We start from the raw sequence: 12,121 nt of genomic DNA, 5'->3' as shown, positions 1-12,121 counted from the left end.
AAGGCAGCCCTTTTCATTTTGGAAGAGACAGAGACTTGTGGATTGGTTAAACATGAAGCACTTTTGAAGTCTGGTGTTCTTTTTGGAAACCTTATGCATGATCAGCTGTTGGGTTGCCTGTTTTAAGAGTCTCTTTGCTTTCACTTTGCTCTGCCTGTATAGCTGTAAATAAAGCAAATTTACAGCATGACTTCTTTCTCATCCAAAGAAACTAAATCTTGTTATGAGAGAGAATCTTTTGTATTTATAAACTCTTACATGCCTTATATTTGCCATAACAAATTACAAAGCTCTGGTTGACTAAAGGAATAGGTCTTATATGATCTGATACTATAGGATCTTGACCCTGAATAGAGAATGAGAAGCCAGTACAAGTAGTTTTTAGCTGATATAGTCCCATTGAAGTCCACTGGGTGAAACTGGCTTACATCCAGCCACTGTAGCCTGACTGCGTTGTCTATTTGATTTCTACATAAACCTGTCTTGTTAAAATTAAAGCAAGCAATGTAGCATTGGCTGCTGAAGCATATCTGACCTATTTACTTTTGTTCTAAAAGGTATAAAGACACTCAAAGTTTTGTGATCTCTTCATTCTGCCTTGGTTTGTATGGGTTTTCCATTGGAGGTTGGCACAAAAAATGGGAGAGGCAGGCCTAGGTTTCCACTAACAACAAGCATTTAAAAGCAGGCTTCTCACCCAAATACTTTGTGATTTACACAGTCATTTTGGGTTTTATCTCTTCATTGTATTACCTTGTTTGAATTTTATTATTTTAATCGCCTGAGAATTTTGGGCATAAGAGGCTTCATGTTACATAAAACCTGTTTTGAACTTATCCCTGTTCATTGTTTATATGTCTAAATTGCTCAACAGCTGGTCTCTAGTGTCCTTTGCCTTGGGCGAGAGCTACAACCTCAACAACCGTGATGGTCAGGTACATAAAAACGGCTTTACAGCTAATATATGAACTGCATAAGCAAACCAGAAACACTATCTGCACTGTCCAGAGGGGTAGCCACGTTAGTTAGCAACACAGTCCTGTGGTGCCCTAAAGACTAATGAATTTATCATGACATTTCATGACACTGTTAACTTCATCAGATGTGTCGACTTCCTTAACATTTGCCATTCAGAAAACGTTGTTGGGTGATAATACAGACATCATGGCAGTGGAGAGCTGATCACCATTCATAGTGTGATAAAAACACACACATTATCCTTATTGAAACCATAAGAAACAGAGTGCAATCTCTTGGTTGAACTTCAATTTTCCCAAAGGTTTTTTAAAAAATCACTACATATGTTAATTGACTCACCATTGCAATGATGTTTGTGTTATCACACAACAGCATTTTATTAATGGCAACTGTTAAGGTAATCATCACTGCCTGTTCGTTTTGCATTTCAATTCCCTCTGATATCACTGTTCACGAACAACCCACAGTTCACAACCCAACAACAAACCATGGATTCTCTTCATGGGTTGTTTGTGGTTAACCATGGTTCATTAGTGCAGCTGGGTTCAGACACTCAAGAGTGTCAACCCATGCTCAATACTTGAGTGTGGGTTACGTTGTCTAAACCTAGTCAATAACTACTTGTCTGTTGGCCTGCAGCAAATAACCATTGCCCCTAGATATTTGGGGCAGGATGCTTTTTTAAACTGAGAGTGTTCTCTCCTTTCAGGCTGTCAATGCTCCTCAAGTGACAAACACAGGAATGTGTGGGCAACAAAAATGTGTGAGGCCTAATCACTTTTGTGGACTTAACTTGCAAGTATCACGTATTTGACAATCCCAGAAAACCATTTTCTGGCAAATTGGGTATTGGCCCACATCCCCTTTCTTCCCCTCCATTTTTCATGCCCCAAATATCCCGCAACATCTTAACTACAGTCAGGGCCAGAAATATCGGAACAAGGATAACTGTTTTGGCAGTTGGCCTCTGTACACCACCACACTGAAGTTGAAAGGAAACACACCCAGATGGGAGCGAAGTCAGGACTTGCAGCTGTAATTCAAGGGGGTTGACAAAAGTGGGGCACTAGCCATTCAGGAAGGACAGCTAGTGGCATACACACCCACCCATCATTGGGGGCTCATAAGTAATGGAATGAATGGCTGACAAGCAGCTGCATGGCCAGGTGTGGCCTGTTTCCTGGGCACCCCATGACCAATCAAGCAGATAAAAGGCCTGGAGGTGGTTCTGAGTGGTACATTTGCATTTGGTAGCTGTTCACTGGAACTCCCAACATGAGGTCCAAAGAGGTGTCCATGCGAGTGAAGGAGGCCATCATTAGGCTGAAGAAACAAAATAAACCCATCAGAGAGATAGCAAAAACAGTGGGAGTGGCCAACACAACAGTTTGGAACATCCTGAAAAAGAAGGAATTAACTGGCAAGCTCAGCAACAGCAAAAGACCTGGAAGACCACGGAAGACAACTGAAGTGGATGACCGTAGAATTCTGCTCATGGTGAAGAGGAACCCTTTCATAACATCTAACCAGGTCAAGACCACTCTTGTGGAGGTAGGCATGTCATTGTCAACACCTACAGTCAAGAGACAGCTTTATGAATGTAAACACAGAGGCTTCACAACAAGGTGCAAACCACTGGTAACGCTCAAGAACAGACAGGCCAGGTTAGCCTTTGCCAGCAAACACCTAAAAAAGCCTGCCCCGTTCTGGAATAAGATTGTTTGGACTGATGAAACCAAGATTAACTTGTACCAGAATGATGGAAAGAGAAAAGTATGGAGAAGGAAAGGAACAGCTCATGATCCAAAGCATACCACATCATCTGTCAAACATGGTGGAGGCAGTGTTATGGCATGGGCACGTATGGCTGCCAATGGAACCGGGTCACTGGTGTTTATAGATGACCTGACTGCTGATAAAAGCAGCAGGATGAATTCTGAAGTGTATAGGACTATACTTTATGCTCAGATTCAGCCAAATGCTGCCAAACTGATAGGACGCCACTTCATACTGCAGATGGATAATGACCCAAAACATACACTAAAGCTACCCAAGAGTTTCTCAAGGCAAAGAAGTGGGATGTTCTTCCATCAGTCACCTGATCTTCACCTGATAGAGCATGCTTTTCACTTACTGAAGACTGAAGGCAGAAAGACCCACAAACAAGCAGCAGCTGAAGGCAGCTGCAGTAAAGGCCTGGCAAAGCACCTCGAGGGAGGAAACTCAGCATTTGGTCATGTCCATGGGTTCCAGACTTCAGGTAGTCATTGACCGCAAAGGATTTTCATCCAGGGTATTAAAGGCGACCCTTAAGTTTGAAATGATGTTGGTTTGTTCCATTACTTATGAGCCACCAACGATGGGTGTGTATGTATGCCACTGACTGTACTCCCTGAATGGTTAGTGCCCCACTTTTGTTCAACCCCTTGAATTACAGCTGAGAGTCCTGATTTCACTCCCATCTGGGTGTGTTTCCTTTCAACTTCAATGTGGTGGTGTACAGAAGCCAACTGCCAAAACAGTTATCCTTGTTCCAATATTTCTGGCCCTGACTGTACATAAAAATGGTTTTCTAGAATGGTGTGGGTGATGTTGGAATTTCTTTGCATCTTGCTTCACAAGTAGCGCTCCAATCAATATATTTATAGTTAAGGAAAGGAAAGATTCCTCCTGTGCAAGCACCGGGTGATTCCTGACCCCTAGAGGGACGCCGCTTACGCTGGCGTTTTCATGGCAGACTGTAGCGGGGTGGTTTGCCATTGCCTTCCCCAGTCGTGACTACTTTTGCCCCAGCAAGCTGGGTACTCATTTTACCGACCCCGGAAGGATGGAAGGCTGAGTCGACCTGAGCCGTCTACCAGAGACGCAGCTTCCGCTGGGATCGAACTCATGTCATGGGAAGAGTTTCGGTTGCAATACTGCCGCCTACCACTCTGCGCCACACGAGGCTCTCTGTGCCGCACGAGGCAATCAGTATATCAATGGGTTAAATTGGACTAACTGGGTGTAATAACTTCACTTTAGTAATTTTGGCTGTCATGGTGAATATTCTGTATATATCTAGTTGTTTGATTCCCAAATGAGAAGCCAGTACATGTAGTTTTAAGCTGATGCAGTCCCATTGATGTCCACTGACTGAAACCAGTTTACATCCAGCCACTTGACTGGGTTGTTTATTTGATTTCAAAATAAGCCTGCTTTGTTAAAATTAAAACAAGCATTGTAGCATTGGCCGCTGAAGCATATCTGATCTATTTATTTTTGTTCTAAAAGGTATAAAGGCAACTCAGTGTTTTGTGGTCATTCTGCCTTGGTTTGTATGGGTTTTCCATTGGAGGTTGGCACAAAAAGTGGGAGAGGCAGGCTTAGGTTTCCACTAACAAGTATTTAAACGCAGGCTTCCCACCCAAATACTGTGTGATTTACACAGTCCTTTTGGGTTTTATCTCTTCATTGTATTATCTTGTTTGAATTTTATCCTTTTAATTGTAAGCCAAACTGGTTTCGGGGCCTTTCTTGGCCAGAAAGTAGGTTATAAATGAAAGTAAGAAATAAATAATTCCCTAGTGGGCCAGTACAATATTCTTAGGGGCAAACTAGGTATAAACAAAGCTGAGACTGCGACCTTTTAAAATGAAAAGCAGCGTAGGGGAAGATTTTGTTTTGAGTGGAGAAGCATGTGTGTGTATGTATATGTTTTGGGGTGGCGGGGGGGGGGGAAGAGGGAATTGAAAGGGATGTTGAACTCTTTCCCCTGCCAGCTGTTTTTCTACTCCAGATCCCCATCCCTGAGCTGCTTTCTCTCCATGGTGTTCCAGATAGGCATTTTCTCTTGCAAACATCTGCCTGGAACCTAGTGGTAAAATGGTGTGTGTGATTAACTGGGAGTTTACAGGGACTGGGAAAGTCTGTAGTTCTGAGGCAAATTCTACATTTGCAGTTGGAATTCAGAGGCCTATTGGGACCACAAACATTCTCAGTAACATAATATTTTCCCACATCTTTAGTGGCAGGTTGACAAATTGGCTCTGGCCTGTAGCTGGTTTGGCAGTGTAGCCACAAACAAGCCTCAGGCTTGTATGCCAGTGGCAGATCCTACCAACAAGTTAAAAAGGTTATGGCCAGACTAGAACTAAGATTTACAAATCCTTTATTTTGCATCACTGGTATAGTAATAGCACAGATCAGTAATCTTCAGCCTTCCTGTTTCTCCTCCATTCCTCTTTCTGTCTCATCTTTATCCAGCACACTGAATCTGTCTCTTGTTTTTAGAAACAAAGTAAAACGTGTAAACCAGGGTGTCAAACCTCTTTCAGCCGGAGGGCCAAATTCAGTTTCAGAAAAGGGATTCCAGTGGTGGCCTGGGATGAGGGCAAAGGGGTAGGGCCAAAAATTCCAGCATATATTAGTTTAAACCTGTTACTGTAATGAAATCTTAGGAGAGGCAATTTAAACTGTACCCTTTAGAATGGGTAAAAAAAGTGCAAAAACTGGGAAACCACCAAATGATGGGCAGTCAGGGGAAAGAGGGTGGGGGAAGTACCATGGCATCTGGGGAACTCAGGAGGACTGCACTGACACCCCAGGTGAGGCGGATTTCTCCTGTAGACTTGAGGTTCAACAACCCTGACACAAACAAACAAAAAATGGTGCCAGTGTGACCCATTTTAGATTAGGACACAACCCAAATCTAGGCCCTTCCCACCATATGAAGACCAGTGGCATAGATGATGAACACATATGAGTCCTGTCCTTCAAACATGTGAACCTGGGACAATGTGTGCTTCCTGTCTTAGTAATTTCAGGTTCTGGTTGTGTAGCACAGTGCTGAAACAATACTTGCAGTTTTCCATATACTGAAGGGGGTTGCTTACGTAATACTTCTACTAGATGACTTAGATTTTCCATTTGGTTTTGTCATTTAGGACCAGAACTCCAAGATGCTTTTTTTTAGTAAGACAGCAAACATGGAGCTCCGGTTATGGTCTCAAAATGATGATAATCCGATGTATACTAATATGTATTGTACTGAGTACCTATGGCATGCCAGGTGTCACACAGAGTGCAGAAATGACAAGCAACTATCATTATTAGATAGGCAAGACTGGGTTGAACAAGGATTGCAATGGAAATAATGAAGGGGATCATAGAGTGATTACATCTTAAATTCATATTTAATTTCTTCACTAACTGTCAGTGTGCTACCAGGCTCAGTTCAAGGTGTTACTACTTGTGTACAAAGCCCTAAATGGTTCAGGTACTTGAAGGACTGCCTTCCTCAATACCAATCACGCCAGGATTTAAGCCTGGGAAGCTATGTTTGTGGGGATACCACACGTGGCAGGGCCTTTTCAGTGGTGGTACCCTGGCTGTGCAATCCCCAGTAGAACTGTCCCCCACATTGTTGTCATTTAGATGCCAATTAAAGACTTATTTATTTGTGCAGGCTTTTGTGGTATAGGCAAGTGCTCCGTTTGTTTTTTGATTGGTTGTGTTGACAATTTTATTGAATGTTATTATATGTTTGTGATTTTAAAGTCATGATTTTAATGTTTATGTGATGTACAGTGTTTTATATAGGTTATTAGCTGCTTTAGGCTCTTTGTGAGGAAGGGTGGGATATAAATCATATGAAATCAATCAGTCAATCAATATTTAATTAAGCTATTTGGAGTGTCACATTTGCAGTGGGTTAAGGATACTTTGTTGTTGTTGTTGTTCAGTCGTTCAGTCGTGTCCGACTTTTCGTGACCCCATGGACCATAGCACGCCAGGCCTTCCTGTCCTGCGCTCTCTCCCGGAGCGTGCTCAAGTTCATATTCATTGCATCCGTGATGCTATCTAGCCATCTCATCCTCTGCCGTCCCCTTCTCCTTTGGCCTTCAGTCTTTCCCAGCATCAGGGTCTTTTCCAGGGAGTTTTCTCTTCGCATTAGGTGGCCAAAATATTGGAGCTTCAGCTTCATTATCTGTCCTTCCAATGAGCACTCAGGGTTGATTTCCTTTAGGATTGACTGATTTGACCTCCTTGCAGTCCAGGGGACTCGTAAGAGTCTTCTCCAGCACCACAGTTCGAAAGCATCAATTCTTCGGCGCTCAGCCTTCCTTATAGTCCAGCTCTCACAGCCATACATTACTACTGGGAAAACCATAGCTTTGATTAGACGGACCTTTGTCGGCAAGGTGATGTCTCTGCTTCTTACTATGCTGTCTAGGTTGGCCATAGCTTTCCTCCCCAGGAGCAAGCGTCTTTTAATTTCATGGCTACAGTCACCGTCTGCGGTGATCTTGGAGCCCAAGAAAGTAAAATCTGTCACTGCTTCCATTTCTTCCCCTTCTATATGCCAGGAAGTGATGGGGCCAGATGCCATGATCTTCGTTTTTTTAATGTTGAGTTTCAAACCAGCTTTTGCACTCTCCTCTTTCACCCTCAACAAGAGGCTCTTGAGATCCTCTTCGCTTTCTGCCATTAGGGTGGTATTGTCTGCATATCGGAGGTTGTTGATAATTCTCCCGGCAATCTTAATTCCGACCTGTGATTCATCCAACCCGGCATTTCTCATGATGTACTCTGCATATAAGTTAAATAAGCAGGGTGACAATATGCAGCCTTGTCGTACTCCTTTCCCAATTTTGAACCAATCGGTTGTTCCATGTCTGGTTCTTACTGTTGCTTCTTGACCCTCGTACAGGTTTCTCAGGAGACAGGTAAGGTGGTCTGGTACTCCCATCACTTTAAGAATTTGCCACAGTTTGTTGTGATCCACACAATCAAAGGCTTTAGCGTAGTCAATGAAGCAGAAATAGACTTTTTTCTGGAATTCTCTTGCTTTCTCCATGATCCAGCGAATGTTGGCGATTTGATCTCTAGTTCCTCTGCCTCTTCTAAACCCAGCTTGTACTTCCGGTAGTTCTCGGTTCGCATACTGCTGAAGCCTAGCTTGTAGGATTTGGAGCATCACCTTGCTGGCATGTGAAATGAGCGCAATTGTGCGGTAGTTTGAACATTCTTTGGCGTTGCCCTTCTTTGGAATTGGAATGTAAACTGACCTTTTCCAGTCTTGTGGCCACTGTTGAGTGTTCCAGATTTGTTGGCATATTGAATGCAGCACTTTAACAGCATCATCTTTTAGGATTTTAAATAGCTCGGCTGGAATACTGTCATCTCCGCTAGCTTTGTTGTTACTAATGCTTCCTAAGGCCCACTTGACTTCACTCTCTAGGATGTCTGGCTCAAGTTCAGTGACCACACTATCATGTCTATCAGGGACATTCAGATCTTTCCTGTATAGTTCTTCTGTGTATTCTTGCCACCTCTTCTTAATCTCATCTGCTTCTGTTAGGTCCCTGCCTTCTTTGTCCTTTATCATGCCCGTCTTTGCACAAAACGTTCCCTTGAGATCTCCAATTTTCTTGAAGAGATCTCTAGTCTTTCCCATTCTGTTGTTTCCCTCGATTTCTTTGCATTGTTCATTTAAGAAGGCCTTCTTGTCTCTCCTTGCTATTCTCTGGAACTCTGCATTCAGTTGGGTATATCTTCCCCTTTCTCCCTTGCTTTTCGCTTCCCTTCTTTCCTCAGCTACTTGTAAAGCCTCATCAGACAGCCACTTGGCTTTCTTGCATTTCTTTTTCTTTGGGATGGATTTCGTTGCTGCCTCCTGAACAATGTTACGGACCTCCGTCCATAGTTCCTCAGGCACTCTGTCTATCAGGTCTAATCCCTGAAATCTATTCCTCACCTCCACTGTATATTCATCAGGGATATGATTTAGGTCATACCTGAACGGTTTAGTGGTTTTCCCTACGTTCTTCCATTTAAGCCGAAATTTTGCAAGAAGCAGCTCATGATCTGAGCCACAGTCAGCTCCAGGTCTTGTTTTTACTTACTGTATGGAGCTTCTCCATCTTTGGCTGCAAAGGACATAATCAATCTGATTTCGATATTGACCATCTGGTGACGTCCATGTGTAGAGTCGCCTCTTTTGCTGTTGGAAAAGAGTGTTTGCTATGATCAGCATGTTCTCTTGGCAAAACTCTATTAGCTTTTGTCCTGCTTCATTTTGTACACCAAGGCCATGCCTGCCTGTTATCCCGGTGATTTCTTGACTTCCTACTTTAGCATTCCAATCCCCTATGATGAAGAGGACATCTTTTTTGGGTGTTAGTTCTAGAAGGTGTTGTAGGTCTTCATAGAACCCATCAACCTCAGCTTCTTCGGCATCAGTGGTTGGGGCATAGACTTGAATTACTGTGATGTTGAATGGTTTGCCTTGGATTCGTACTGAGATCATTCTATCGTTTTTAAGATTGTAGCCCAGTACTGCTTTTCCCACCCTTTTGTTGACTATGAGTGCTACTCCATTTCTTCTAAGGGATTCTTGGCCACAATAGTAGATATGATGGTCACCTGAATTAAATTCGCCCATGCCTGTCCATTTTAGTTCGCTGATTCCCAAGATGTCGATGTTCAATCTTGCCATCTCATGTTTGACCACCTCCAGCTTACCTTGATTCATTGATCTGACATTCCAGGTTCCTAAACAATATTGTTCTTTACAGCATCGGATTTTCTTTTCACCACCAGACACATCCACAGCTGAGTGTCCTTTCGGCTTTGGCCCAGCCGCTTTACTCTTTCTGGCGCTACTTGGAAATACCCTCTGCTCTTCCCCAGTAGCATATTGGACACCTTCCGACCTGAGGGGCTCATCTTCCGGCGTCATATCTTTTAGCCTTGTGATACTTTCCATGGGGTTTTCTTGGCAAGAATACTGGAGTGGGTTGCCATTTCCTTCTCCAGTGGACCACATTTTGTCAGAACTCTCTGCCATGACCTGTCCGTCTTGGGTGGCCCTGCACGGCATAGCTTATGGCTTCACTGAGTTACGCAAGCCCCTTCGCCACAACAAGGCAGTGATCCATGAAGGGGTAAGGATACTTAGTGTCTGCTTTTCTATTTCATTAGCCTGCTTCTGTTTAATTTAGTTTAAATATGGAAGCTAGGATAGTCTGGTGTGAACACGTCAGCACTGAGCAAATCTTTCTTTCCTTGCTATAGTTATATGGTCGGGAAAACACAAGGCTTGCCTTATATGTTGCACATTCCTGAATACAAAGCACTTGCTTAGAGAAATTAGCATGCAGTCCATGTGTAGGTTTTTGCATTTTGCTGCATGTGGATTCCCAGTGCATATAGATTTGGCTGACAAATCCTAGCTTGAGCACATAAAATGCATACATGTTGCACTTGAACAATCACAATTTACACGTGGGTTGCACAACGGCCCTACTTGATCTTTAAAGTAGCCCTTGGTGACATCATGAGATGGGGAGTACACAGTCCAGGATAACACTCCATTTCTTTAAAGCCAGACGTCTTTTGTGGTACCTCCATTCATCATCTGTTTAATACATGGGTGGCCAAAGTGCAGCGCAGGAGACACAGGCAGCACAGGCAGCAAGAGTTTATGGCATACCAGGAAAGGAGCTGGATATGCTGTTAAGTCAGGCCTATGCTATGCTATCTGCTCCCCTGCTGCTAAGTGGATTAGAACAAAACCACCCTAAGGCATAGGTGGGGCTGCGTATGCCCTGTAACTTGCAGTGGGGCTGCAAATCCTGCCCAGGAGGGATTCCAATCCAGCCCTCTGGGGTTGTCCAGAAGGGCGACTCCCCATACCCCTCAACCACGTATTGTTTGGTGGTTTCCTGGCTTCTGTGCATCTTTTTCTCCATTCTAAACGGTTGAAATACTTCTTCTAAGGCTTAGTTGCTGGCAGTAAGAGCTTTCACCTATAATATGTCTGTACCATGGAAACAAAGACCTAGTAAAAATGCAATTTAATCCAGAGCTGAAAATGAGGTATTCGTCATGCTCCTTTGAGCAGCCAGCGGTGCAATCCTGTGATCAGTTGCATGTGCTTCAGTCCTCCTGATTTCACAGGTTACATGTGTTTTAAGTTCTGTTGGAGTTTTGAGGGAAAGATTACTTATGTAGGTTAATAATTTTCCTATGTGTAAAGACAGCATATGCGGGCGTGTGTTGCTTCTCTACACTATAGTTACATCAGTGTTATCAATGTCAAACCCCACAGGAGTAATGCTCCTTTGGGGTTATTGACACACATCTCTGAATGAACTTCAGCCAGAGTCCACACTGAAGCAGGGAGGCATCAGAGGTGTCTGTGAATACTGCAGAGCTTAACTTTCAGAGTGGGGCAGGAGAGTACAGTGCTCAACTCCCAGTGGTGTCATTAAACCGCCTTATGTGTGCATTCTGAATAGGCACTTGCAATGGTATTGTACTAGTGCTAGGGATGTACGAAAGTCACTTAACTTTCACGGATTATGTTGATGGTGGGGGGGGGAGGAGGCGTTCTGTCCCTCCCCCCGGAATCCTCGATGGGGGGGGAGGCACTCCGTTCCTCCCCCCAGAATCCTCTGCGGCCGGCTGTGCTCCGCGGCAGCTCCGCGGAGCAGCCGGCCAGGCCCAGCCAGTCCAGAGCCGTCCGCAGCTGGATTTCCAGCCGCGGAGGGCTCTGGGGAAAACAAAAACCGCGTACGCAAATGGCGGCGGCTATGGCCGCCGCCATTTGCATTCCTTATTTTTGCCATCTTAATCTACGTAAATATTTACGTAGACTAAGATGGCGAAAATAAGGGGAACACAAATAGCGTAGCGGATGCTATTTGCGTTCCCCTTATTTTCGCCGTCTTAGTCAACGTAAATATTTACGTAGACTAAGACGGCCCAAAATAAGGAATGCAAATGATGGCGGCTGTAGCCGCCGCCATTTGCTTACGCCTTTTTTTTTTACCCACTCGTTTTAGGCTACGTAAAAACTTACGTAGCCTATCACGTCTCTGTAAAAAACCCCCACAAAAAACAGCAAATGGCGGTAGCGGCAGCCAGTCGGAAGACCAGCCGCCGGAGCTGCCGCCGCCGCCGCCCGGAAGATCCACCCCAGGTAAGTCTCGTCCCGGGGGGGATCCGTGGGGGGGTGGCAGGCCGTTCCGCCACAGATTTCGGGGGGCCGAATGCACTGGCATTCGGCCTCCCCGAGATCCATGGCGGAATTCTCTGCCATCCCTAACTAGTGCTAGAATTCCTGTTTGCCCATCAGGTTTTACTTGGAGAAACTCTT

At 44.3% G+C, this 12,121-nt stretch overlaps 1 protein-coding gene across 9 annotated transcripts in view; it reads left to right on the top strand.

Annotated features, from left to right (window-relative positions):
• Positions 1-12,121, top strand: part of PXK (PX domain containing serine/threonine kinase like) — a 77,118-nt gene that overhangs the window by 2,164 nt on the left and 62,833 nt on the right. For 3 of the 9 annotated variants that reach the window (XM_084840537.1, XM_084840535.1, XM_084840534.1), the window contains exon 2: positions 875-935. The exons of the other annotated variants lie outside the window; for them this stretch is intronic. The gene's annotated coding sequence lies outside the window, so the exon portion shown is untranslated. The remainder of the gene's footprint in view (positions 1-874; positions 936-12,121) is intronic. 9 annotated transcript variants of the gene reach the window in all.

Source organism: Heloderma suspectum, chromosome 2, assembly GCF_057233095.1.
Source record: "Heloderma suspectum isolate Gila_16-S chromosome 2, 16-S_ref, whole genome shotgun sequence".
Taxonomy (NCBI): Eukaryota; Metazoa; Chordata; class Lepidosauria; order Squamata; family Helodermatidae; genus Heloderma; species Heloderma suspectum.
Note: the sequence above shows the minus strand (reverse complement) of the source record. Positions and strands in the feature narration are given on the sequence as shown.